This window comes from Vespula pensylvanica, chromosome 13, assembly GCF_014466175.1.
Source record: "Vespula pensylvanica isolate Volc-1 chromosome 13, ASM1446617v1, whole genome shotgun sequence".
Taxonomy (NCBI): domain Eukaryota; kingdom Metazoa; phylum Arthropoda; class Insecta; order Hymenoptera; family Vespidae; genus Vespula; species Vespula pensylvanica.
Genome location: NC_057697.1, coordinates 3,936,516 through 3,949,267, shown reverse-complemented (window position 1 = coordinate 3,949,267; position 12,752 = coordinate 3,936,516). Strand labels below are relative to the sequence as shown.

The 12,752-nt window shown below is 27.4% G+C and overlaps 1 protein-coding gene across 2 annotated transcripts in view; it reads right to left on the bottom strand.

Moving 5' to 3' along the window:
- LOC122633907 (beta-1-syntrophin) overlaps positions 1-12,752 on the bottom strand; it is a 543,550-nt gene that overhangs the window by 188,020 nt on the left and 342,778 nt on the right. The window lies entirely within an intron of this gene.

Sequence of the window (12,752 nt, the reverse complement as noted above, 5' to 3'; positions counted from 1 at the left end):
CGTATATATACACACACAGATATATATATATATATATATATATATATATATATATATAAAATGCAACTTGAGTTCGCACTGCCGAGGCAGCAATGGCGATTCGTCGAACACAATGGCTCGTTCGAGGAACGCAGATTATTCTCCGGGAATCGTTTCCTCTTTACGATCGTTCCACCTCAACCCGACGTTTCATCGAAGAAAGACGAAAAATCGCGGAAAGAAAACGTTCGCCAAGAGAGTTTTACGGAAAAACCATGAGAGAGAAAGACGGAAAGAAAAAGAGAGAAATAGAGATAGAGAACAGATATAAGGAGAAATGAAAAAGAAATCAAGACTACTATCCTCTCTTTCTCTCTTATTCTTTCATTCATTTTCTCTCATTCCATCTTTGTCTCTCCTCTTATAAGACTTTTATCTTTTTCTATCCACCCCATTCTCTCTCTCTTTCTCTCTCTCTTTCTCTCTCTTTTTTCCCTTTCCACCTAGAAAGCTACTACCCTTTCACAAACCGTCTGTCGCATTCCCTACCCTCCTACTATTCTCCCCCTTCTTTTCCACCCTTTACACTTCATTCACCTCAGACTTTTTTCTCACTTCTTCGAAGATCTTCCACCAGGGGAGTTTCTCGTTATCGAGAAAGAGAAAAAAGAAAAAGAGAGAAAGAAAGAGAGAGAGAGAGAGAGAGAGAGAGAGAGATCTCCAACACTTCGATCGGATTTCTTTGTCATTGGCCGTTCTTAATCGTCCACTTTTTCATGATTTTTATCGGCCATCCTTCGAACGAAGGGATATTCTCTTCCGTTGTCTCGGAGGATACATAAGGAAGAAAAAAAATAAAATAAAGAAAAGAGGAGAAAAAGGAGAAAAAAGAAGGAAAAAAAGAGAAAGGGAAAGGAGTCTCGACGAACAAGAGTGGGAGAGATGGGAGGGTGGAAAGAGAAGGAAAAGAAAAGAAATTGCTCAACCTTTTTCAACACGAGTTCGACTTTACGAGCATCGTCATCGTTCGTCATTGTGATACGTCGAAGACGAACGAACGTTTCATCGTTCAAGGGAACGATGTTCATGTTCGCCATCGTTGTCCGCTGGATTTCTTCGAGCGTGAATAAAAAATGTCGGTCGATGAGGAATGATGACTCTTTCTCTCTTTCTCTTTCTCTTTCTCTTTCTCTTTTTCTGTCTGTCTTTCTTTTTCTCTTTATCCTTCTTTCGTTGTTCGATATTCCTTTTCAACATTGCTTCTATTTCTTTTCAACATCTCCTTCTAAGATTTCTACTATTCTATTTAACTTATTCGTTCGGTTTTCAAATGTTTTACGAAACTGTTTCTTCGATTAATGAAATTGATTAATGAAATGATCGTCTACAAATTTCATTCGGTTTTTCAAATGAACGAATTTCAAATGTTTCGAGGATAGTTTCTTTTCTTTTCTTTTCTTTTTTTTTTTTTTTCTTTTTTTGTGTGTGTGTGTGCGCGCGCGTATGGTACGTGTCAAACGTTAGGAATTATTTTTTTGAAACGATCAAATTTCTATCTCGTTTTAGAAAGAAAGAAAAGAGGGTGAGAGAGGAAATAATACAAGGCAAACAAAATTATTCATTGTTTTTATTATCAATGGTAGAATTGTCAATATTTCTTTTTTTCATCGAATTTGTAAGAAAGATTTTGTAAAGGAGAAAAGAAAAAAAAGAAAAAAGAAGTTACTTGCAACACTTTACGTTTTTTAATTTAATTTATTAATTAATTTCGTCTCGAAATTATTGTACCGAAATCTTTCGTAATCTTTGATTTTTTTATTTTTCTACTTTTTCTTTTTTTTTCTTTTTTCTTACTTTGGATTTTTAATCGGTGTCTGCGAGCATTGAAATTTCTTTTTCATTATTTCTAATAATATCTAATAATTCAAAATTATTTCATTTAAATGCACACTGTTGTTTTTAACAATTTCAATAATATTTATTACGAATCGAATAAAATCTGATATCCCGTATTTATGTCAGCAAAATTTCTAAATTCTTATTTATTTAAATATTCACAAATTATTATTATTATTATTATTATTATTATTATTATTATTATTATTATTATTATTATTATTATTATTAAATTAGCAATAAGAAATAATGTATGTGTGTGTGTGTGTGTGTGTACGTATTGCACGTTACAAATAATTAGGCCATTAAAATTAATAAAAATTAATAAAATTAAGACAATAAAAATTAACAAAAATGAGAACAATATCTTATAATAAATAATTGTTATACGTTTCTTAAGAAATGGACTTAAATGATATCGAATGGTTGACGATGATAAAAACAGAAAATATAAAAAATTGAAAGACACAGAAGAATGTCGATAATGGAGTAGCAAGAAGGGTGAAAAGGCCAAGGGAAGAAACGAAAACTAGTCAAATGTGAATTTTGCTTTTCCATGAATAATGACGTCCGCGAGTGAATATCAGCAATTTGTCGGTCATAGATCGTGGCATTGTCGAGTCACCCTTTACGTCTCATCACCCACCCTCTCAAAACTCAACCCTCAATGTCTCTCTATCGGTAAAAACCTACGTATGACGCGAGTCACCCACGAAAATCGTTCTTTTTTTTTCTACTTTTAAATCGATCACAGATATACATATATATATATATATATATATTGAAACGTATTATCAATATCAAATATAAACTCTCGAATTAATGATTAACGTAATTCTTAATTCTTTAACGTATACAAACAGACCAAAAATTGAAGAATTCTTCGAGAAATAAAAAAGTCGAGAAAAGAATATTTTGAAAAACGAAATTTCGTCGCCTATAAACGTATTTATTTGTCGAATGATTTTTGTTCAGAGAAGGAGGGAAAAAGAGAGAGAGAGAGAGAGGGGGGGGGATAAAGAAAAGAAAAGAAAAAAAAAGAGAGAGAGAGAGAGAGAGAGAGAAAAGAAAAAAAGAGGAGGGGACGAACGAACGCGTGCACTTTCGAGGGAATATTTTTTTCGCATATTTCATCGAGCGTGCTCGGTTGAAAAGAAAAATACGAAGAGCAAAATTTCGAAAATTTTTTTTTATACAACATAACTCGATGCACGAACATTGCCCGACATTGATGATATTTATAAAATATTTCACGTAACAAGTTAATACGTAAATATTCTAACATTCGAAAATACTTTATTCGCTTTAAAAATATAAAAAAAAAAAAAAAAAAAAAAGAAAAAGGAAAAAAGAAAAAAAATAAAGAAAAAAGTTCACCAAGTTATCGAATATATTTTTCTACATATCCGTATGTACGCCCGTATAGATGAGTTTTATAGTTTGATATATCGTTTGGTCGAACACGTGTGCAAATTTCAGAGCACAAGGTTACATACGAAGTTAGCCAAGCGTTTCAAAATCGTTACATTTTTACGTTTTTGACGAGCAAGGCAACATCTCTCTCTCTCTCTCTCATTTTTTTTTTTAACAATACAACATGTTGTATTCCCCTTGTTACTAATGCAAAATCCATTTTCTCGTTTTCGTAGGACTCAAACGTTTTCCCTCTTTTTTTTTGTTTTGTTTTGTTTTGTTTTGTTTTCTTTTTTGATTATTTTATATCCATTTTTCTTTCTTCTTTTTTTGTTTTTTTTTTGTTTTTTTTTTTTCGTTTCTTCATACGAATCAATCTTCGTTATAAATAATAAACGACTTTAAAACGTTATCGTATGAAAGAGATTTTTAGAATTAAAGCGTCAATGATTGTTTTCATCGAAATTATTATTTTCGTATGTCGAAACGTTCGCGTGGAATTGTTTAATGAGAATCGAAAATAAAGATTGTTTAGATAAGGGGAGGAAAAGGATAGATATCGTTATGCTATGGGATAGATATCGTCCTATGGGACCGATAGCAACTTCGTTTGGAATTCAGAATGAAATTTTAACACTTACGAGAATCCATTTCCCTTATCCCTCTCACTCTCTCCTACCCTCTCTCTCTCTCTCTCTCTCACTCTCTTTTTCTCTTTAGAAATAATTCGAGAAGTTTCAACGAGAACGAAAAGTTTTTCTCGTTTTCACATTCTCTTTTTATGAATATTCAAATATTTTCTAAATTTTGAAGGCTGAGTAAATTTAACACTAGCACCGGGATATCGAGCTCGTTATTTAAAATGAATTAAAAAAAAAAAAAAAAAGAAAAGAAAAAGAAGAGATAGAAGGAATAGAAAAATAAAAAAAAAAAGAATTAATAAGAAATAATTCTGTAGTAACAATGTCTAATGTAATCATATTAATCATGATGAATTTATTAATAATAGAATATAAGAAATGAATGAATAAATAAATAAAGAAAGAAAGAAATGATGAATAGATTATTTTATTATTTGAAAACATATTAAATGTATTTCTGTAGACGATATTATTAACGTAATAGTTTGCGTACCACCATTAATGATAAACTCTGATAGACAAGTAGAAACCAAACGATCGTGAGCGTGTTCACGAGGGAAACTGAAATTCGCTTGAAACTGTAACACCGCAAACGATATTCGATATAATTTTGTGGATTCATACCGGGCTCGCCTTAAACCAAATCGCATACTATACCCTATCCCCGAGAAATTTGGAAATTCTCCTTTACGTCACCGTATTACTAAATTATATACAATTTTACATCCTTATCAATGAATAAGGGTACTTTCTAAATAATAATAATAATAATAATAATAATAATATATATATATGAAATAAAATAATAATTATTTAAAAATATAGAGAAGGATATAATACTGAATTTTATATATTATAATTAAAGAAGTAAAAAGAAATATAAATCAATCTATTAGTTTATACAAATAATATTAAATTGTATGCAATTTTATTTTCTTATCAACGATTAAGGATAACTTTCAAATTCTATATTTTATATAGCTGTTAAATAAAATAATAATTATTTAAAAACATAACGAAGGAACTAATCCTGAATTTTATATATTATGATTAAAGATTAAAGATAAAAATAAAAAGAAATTCATGTGTCAATTTACAAATATATATATATATATATATATATATATAAACAAATAAATAAATTTTATATGTTATAAAAAAATATTCTAATGATTATATACATATATATATATAAATACTGATTATGCATACATATATATATACAAATATATAAATAAATAAATAAAGAAAAAAATATTTAAAAAATTGGAATTTATGAATTTGGAAAAAGCATGTCAATTCATTCGTTTGATACGTGTACAAAGAAGAATGCTTGGAAAACACGTAGTAGGAGGAAATTATGACGAGCGACCTCTCCCCCTTTTCTCTCTCTCTCTCTCTCTCTCTCTCTCTCTCTCTCATACACTCTTCGTGTCTTCATAAATTATACAGTAGCAGGCCGCATTTAAATTTCAATTATCCGTTATTACGGTAGTAACGGTGGAGTAAGTAGCAAGTCGAGAAAGAATACATGCGTCATCCCTCTTACCTGCTTACACAACGATCTTTTTTACTTACCTACCTACCTATCTATCTACCTACTTGAAAAGCAAAGAAACTTTTTATCGGTATCGTAAACTCTTCTAGTCAATCTTTCTAGTTATTATTTGTAATCGTATACCATACTTATTATCTAATATTCTTCGAACATATATATATATTATATATATACTTTTTTTTTTGTTTTTTTTATTACATTTTATTATTTCTCGTTATTATTATTATTATTATTATTATTATTATTATTATTATTATTATTATTATTATTATTATTATAATTTCGAGATGAATTTATGAAAATTTATTATATACATATATATATATATATAGAAATTTAATAAAATTTAATTAAAAAAAAATACATCATATATATATATATATATATATAAATATATAGATGTACATATAAGTATATACAATATATGATTAATATTATAAAATAATAAAAAAAGTATAAAATATGTAAATACATCCACATATTTATACAATAATAATAATAGCAATAATAATAATAATAATAATATATTAATAATATATATATATATAATAGTAACAACAATAATAATATATATACAATAATAATACATGTATATATATATATCTGTGTGTGTGTGTAAAGAGAGAGAGAGAGAGAGAGAGAGAGAGAGAGAGAGAGAGAGAGAAATATAGATATAGATATATACATGGTACATATTATAAAATGAAAAAAAAAAATTAATATATATATACATTCCGATATCCATATAATAAAATTCCTTTGAAATATTTAATAAAATATGCAAATGATAGAGAATCCTGATCCGTTATTAAATATTTGAATGGAACTTTATTCATTCCTCTCCATTATCTTATACGAATTCAATTTGAAATTTCTCTTCAATAATATCCTCCTACATCGATCTTTTTTATTACTTTGATTAATTGGATTCGTTTAAATACGATATTTACATTGATTTCAATTCGATTACCACTTTATATTCAGTTTTCTTTTTTTTTCTTTTTCTTTTTCTTTCTTTCTTTTTTTTTTTTTTTTGTCGACTTCAATGTTCTTATTTAATTCTTTTATCATCCTTCTAATACATCGAATTAAGTTACAAATTCTCGTGCGACTTAATTAAGCGACATTTCATTAACAATAGTATAATTCAATATTTATGTTCGATCAATGATCGATTTAGTTCATACTAACGAAATTAATTTGAATTTAATGTTTATGTTTAATTATAATATTATTCCGTTAATAGGTAGAGTTCATTTTAGTTGAATGTTGGAGTTCAATTAAGTGATATAATACAATTAATATGTTAAATTCGATGTTAATCCTTTATATAGTATTCGTTTAATTGACATAATAAATTTTGTTGAATTATTAAGAAACCATTTAATTAACATACATTAGACAAAGAGAGAAAGAGAAAGGGAGAAATAGTAGAGTGATAGTAGTAAAGTAGTAAAACTACAAGATAGTATAGTTAACGATGTAAATGATTAATATCTTAAATTTCTTCTATTTCTTTTCTTTTCTTTCTTTTTTTTTTTTTCTTGAAACTTCAAAACTAACCAAACGCGTGTAACGATAATCATTCGTAATTTTCCAATGACGAGATATTATATTAAATCGAATTATAGTTAATGTACGATAAATATTTTCTGAAAAAAAAAAAAGAAAAAAAAAAAGAAAGAAAAGAAGTGTCAAGTATTAAAAAAAAAAAAAAAAAACATTCTGTTGAATTTTTTTACATAAAAGTAAATTCAATTACAAAGGATTACATTTGAATCGATAAGACGATTTGATCTTACACATTTTCAATTTATTGTCCTTTGGAGTATAAATTTAACATAAGGATTGTTGAAATAAATTTACGCCATCGTCATCGTTATTATTATTCTTATTATTATTAATAATATATATCTGACGAAGAGGAAAGAATCAATTGTCACATGAAACATTTGTCACATAAAACAATTTCATATATTTCATTGATCCGTCATTCTTTTCGTAACATTACCACTATCATCCGTCGTTCGTCAGTTCAAATATTATTCCTTTGCAATTCATTCGTCGTTCGATAGTTTCATCATTCTCTTTTCCTTCAACACACGAACGTAAATATACAACGATTGCACAAGAGATTGAAAGGGTAAGAGAAAAGATATGATAAACGAATCAAAAAAAAAAAAAAAAGAATAAAAAAGAAACAAAGTGAAAGAAAATAGAGAACGAACGATTTGCTCGCTGATGTTTCGTCGTTATATCCGACGTTTCGAACGTTAAGAAATACAAGAAGGGAAAAAGGAAGGAAAGAAGGAAGGAAGGAAGAAATGAAGGAGAAAAAAAAAAAAAGAAAGAAAAAATAACGTGCGAACGAGAGAGGCGTTTCGTATTATGCTGGTAAAAGAGGAAAAAAATATTAAAAAAAAAAAAAAAAAAAAAAAAATGAAAAGAAAAAAAAAAGTAAAATGAAAAAGAAACGGAAGGAGAGTCGAAGAAAATATTAACAGATGGATCTATCTATCTATCTTTTGATTGACTATACGATATTTGTTTTTTTTTTTTTTTTTTTAATTCACTGTAATCATAAGATCCGAGAGATGATGAAAATTACTTGTTAACACTTTCAATAGTTTCTTCTAACTTTTTGTAATAATTTTTGATGATAATAATGAAGAATAAATAAATATGATCGTTAATGTGTAATTCGTTACGTTAAAATATTGTAATTGTAATTAGGATAATTTATATAATTATGTAATTATTTATGTAATTATTTAATCGTATTTGTATAATTATCATTGTGTTATATATTTCATAATTGATCATATGTTATTATTGTAATTGTAATGAAATTATATGTTTAATCATCAATTCTTTATTATAATTATGATTAATTTATGACGTTGAAAAGAAATGACGTTAATTTAAATATTATGTAATCTCGTACGTAATTTATTTATAGATATAATTTTTGAAAAATATTTGACATTGCCATTCGTTTCTTTTTTTCTTTTTTTTCCTTTTTTCTTTTATTTCTTTCAAATAACACATTCGTCGGAAATTAATTACGATAGGACTGATCAGTTGCGATGATTTGAGAGAACATTTTCTTTCCTTCCTTTTTCTTCCTTTTTTTACGAATGATCGTAAATCCAATTCGCGTGTTCGTTACAACAGAAAACAGAAATGATCGCTTAAGCGATAACGATGTTCGCATAAAGTCGTAATAATACTTACGTGAATATTCACGAACGTGAATTATGATACTTTTCGATTGTTCTTTCACCTTCGTGAATTAAAAATTTCATGCGAACCTGTTCGCGTTTACTTGTTAATAAGCGTAGGAAACAAACAAAAAAAAAAAAAAAACAAACAAAAATAATAAAATAAAAGAAAAAAGTAAGTGAAGTGAGCACGACAGCGTGATTCACGTTGGTCGTTTCTACGCGACATCCTATTTATCACGAGAGAAAAGATTTGTTTTTTTTTTTTTTTTCCTTTTTCATCGATAAACTCGAAGAAAAATGTTATCCTGAATATTTAATCTAACGATTTAATCGCTATGTCGTCAACGCGAATATCGACGTTGTTTTATTTAATTTTAATTATAATATTACAATTAATAAAACGTTCATTACGTGGTTAATGTTATAATGAAATAATAGATGAAATATAAAAGATTGAACATCGATCATAAAAATGATCTACGATGATCTATTTGATATCGATTGGTTTAGATGTACGTATGGTTAGAGAATTATTTTGAAAAAGTTGTTTACGACATTGTCGTAGTAAAGAAAGTTTCTTTTCTTTTTTTTTTTTTTTTTTTTTTTGGACGATATTATTCTAATAATTTTAAAACGCAATGGGTATTCTTGATAATGAAAATGAAATAGCAATATAGATAATATGAAAACAAAAGTTAGAAGGGAGTAAGCATACTTGAAATAATATAGAATGTACATGAAACAGTTTCATGTACTACTTCGTATAATGAGCATAAAACAACTTTAAAGTAACAAATGTTTGATAAAGTATACTACATGAAATAGTTTTACAGAGCAACAGGTACATGAAATAATGAACACGAAACAATTTTGTGGTTACCGGATAAAAATGATAAATGATAAAAAGGACAATCAAAATAACATTTTTTCCAATTCCGACAAATATATATATATATATATATACATATATATATAATATATATTATAAATACATATATATAGATATTTATTTTCTTTTTTTTTTTTTCATTATCGAAAAATTTTATATTTAATTATTAAAATGAGAGCATTATTGAAATTACTAATAAACAGTAAAAAGTAATTAAAAAAGAAAACTAAATATATATTATATATATATATTATATATACTACATATTTATATATATATTATATATATATACAAACATTAAATTTATATTAAATTCTGCATATATATATATATATATATATATATATATATAGACAAAAATTAAAAAATCACGAAATTTAATTTATCTATAATTTTCATAATTTTTCTTAACCGATTAAAAATGATACATTCCACACATATACACATACACACACGCACACACACACACAACAAGTAATTGAACAAGTAATTGACGCTCCAGGTGTTCGAAAAAGATACACGTAATCTCTGAAAGCTTTCGTAAAGTCTTCCTTCGTGTACACGCAATCAGAATAATCGGCTTATATCTTATATAGAAAATAAGCATAAATTAATTCCCAAGCGTATGGAGGATCGAGCGTTATTACCAAGGACACTTTCGTTCTTCGAAGAATTTTCAGACGAGTGGGATAAATAAATATATACATAAATAGATAGATAGATAGATAGATAGATAGATAGATAGATAGATAGATAGATAGATAGATAGATAGATAAAGAAAAAAACAAAAAATACAAAAAAATAAACTGTTCGATTTTCGATCATTATCGTACACTTTATTTTTATCTATTATAAAAATCATATAACAATACATTATGATGTAATAAAGTGAAAGAACGTCAATCAACGTTCTTAATTTTTTTATTTATTTAACACGCGTGATACGACTGTAATAAAATAATAAATTTTTTTATTAATGAACAGAAAAATATGTAGATACACTTATATACAGAACAACTAAACGATAAATTACAAGAAATTTCTTTTACGTTAATATTAATATTAAAGAAACAATACATAAGTAACGTTTATGTTATATCTATAATAACGTTACTAATAACAAATGATACATACATATATATATATAATTAAATAAGTAATGAAGAATAAAAAGAGATAGAAACACTGTTCTATCTCTCTCTCTCTCTCTTTCTCTCTCTCACAGATCGATCAATCGAAATATTTTCTTTATTATTTAATATTTTATTATTACACGCACATATTATACGTATAATAAATAAATAAAAATATATATATATATTATAATATATAACGCAAATAATTATTCGATTCGATATATAATCCGATCTTTATATACATACAAATCTACACGCATCCCACTTCTCACTTTTATCCATAAGAATTTTCAATCGAATAAATTCGAAATTTCCTCCATTTCGTACGATTTAAAAATAGAGAAACAAACAAACCCACTTATCATTCAAACTTTAACGCCAAACCGATAATAAAATCTTTTTTTCCGATCGTATACTATATCCCGGTGACGAGGCATTGTGCTCGATCAAAAATAGAAAGATAAAACCTTTGGAAAGTTCGAAGGTCTCCGTTCACCAATAGTATATACACTCGAGATATGATCATCGTTTCGAAATAGAAAGAGAGAGAGAGAGAGAGAGAAAGAGACAGAGATACATATATAGATATCTATAGATATATCTATCTATGATGGTGGCTTTTGAGAAGAGCCAGTTCGAGAACATTGATATTCGACGGACACGTTTGCAATCGAAACGCTTTTCCGCGGAAGTGCGAGAAGGGCGGAAAGAGAGATAGAAATATAGATAGAGATAGATATAAAGAGAGAAAGAGAGAGAGAGAGAGAGAGAGAGAGAGAGAGAGAGAAGGGTCTATGGGGTACGTTTATGGTCGATCGATTCGAATAACGTTGTCCCGTCCGTTGGGAGTCGATCGGTTTCGCGGCCGATCGCACGATGAATGTGGAATAAATGGCGGACTAGGGGAGGTTCGCTAGGGGTGAAAACCCCTTCTTGATAAGCCTACGTTCGCGCGTTCGAACCATTAAATCGAGTGGCAGGCAGGCAGACTAATGGAGAACAAATTCGTCGGGAAAGATTATATAAACGAAACCGAGTTTCAAGTGGATGAGTCGAATCGATCGATCGCGACTCGATTCGAAGGAATGATAAGCGTTTTTTTCTTTTTTTTTTTTTTTTTCTTTTTTCTTTTTTTTTTGGGGTTTTTTTTCAGGGGATGGATGATGTTTAGAGTATAGTTTGAATTAGGGAGGAGTAAGTGGATTAAGGGATGGATTAAGTAGGTCGAAACGTTATTACTATTATTAGTATCATTTTGTGTTCGTTCGAATGCCAATATTCGATAGTTTATTTTATAATGTAATAGAAAATAATGATAATGAAAATGAGTATTAGAATTATCCGGTTTTTTCTGTATCTATGTATGTGTATATATATATATATATATTATATAAATTTTTTATTTATATATATATAAATATATATATATATGTATATGTGTATTAGTGCTATAGATACTACGGCTGAAATAAATCGATAAAAGATTTTAATAACTATTTTTCTTTTTTTTTTTTTTTTTTTCTTACACATCAATGTTTAGATTTTGTCATTACAAAATTATCATATATCTCTGGGAGAAATGAAAAAATATTTTCTCATAAAAAAATTCAAACACAATTATTAATTTGTAATAATTGTATGACAGTTTAAGCGTTGTCCTTCCTGTTACAAAAAAAGAAATCTTGTACAATCCCCTCACCCTCGTATTTTCAATTTTCATTCTATGATCCAATAATATCTACTACGCTTTCGACGAGATTTTAACCCCTTCGCAAAAAAAATATTTTTCCATCAATAATTTACTATCACGAGCATTCCAATATCCGCAGACTTAAACAATTTATTACAATAATAACGATACCAAGTAATGAAACCAATAACGCAGCGCGAACAAAAATAAAAAATAAAAAATAGAAAAAAAAAAGAAGAAGAAGAAGAGAAAGGAGGCCAGCATTACTTATAATCAGTTATAAAATCATCTTCTTAAAAAAAAAAAAAGAAAAGAAAGAAAAAAA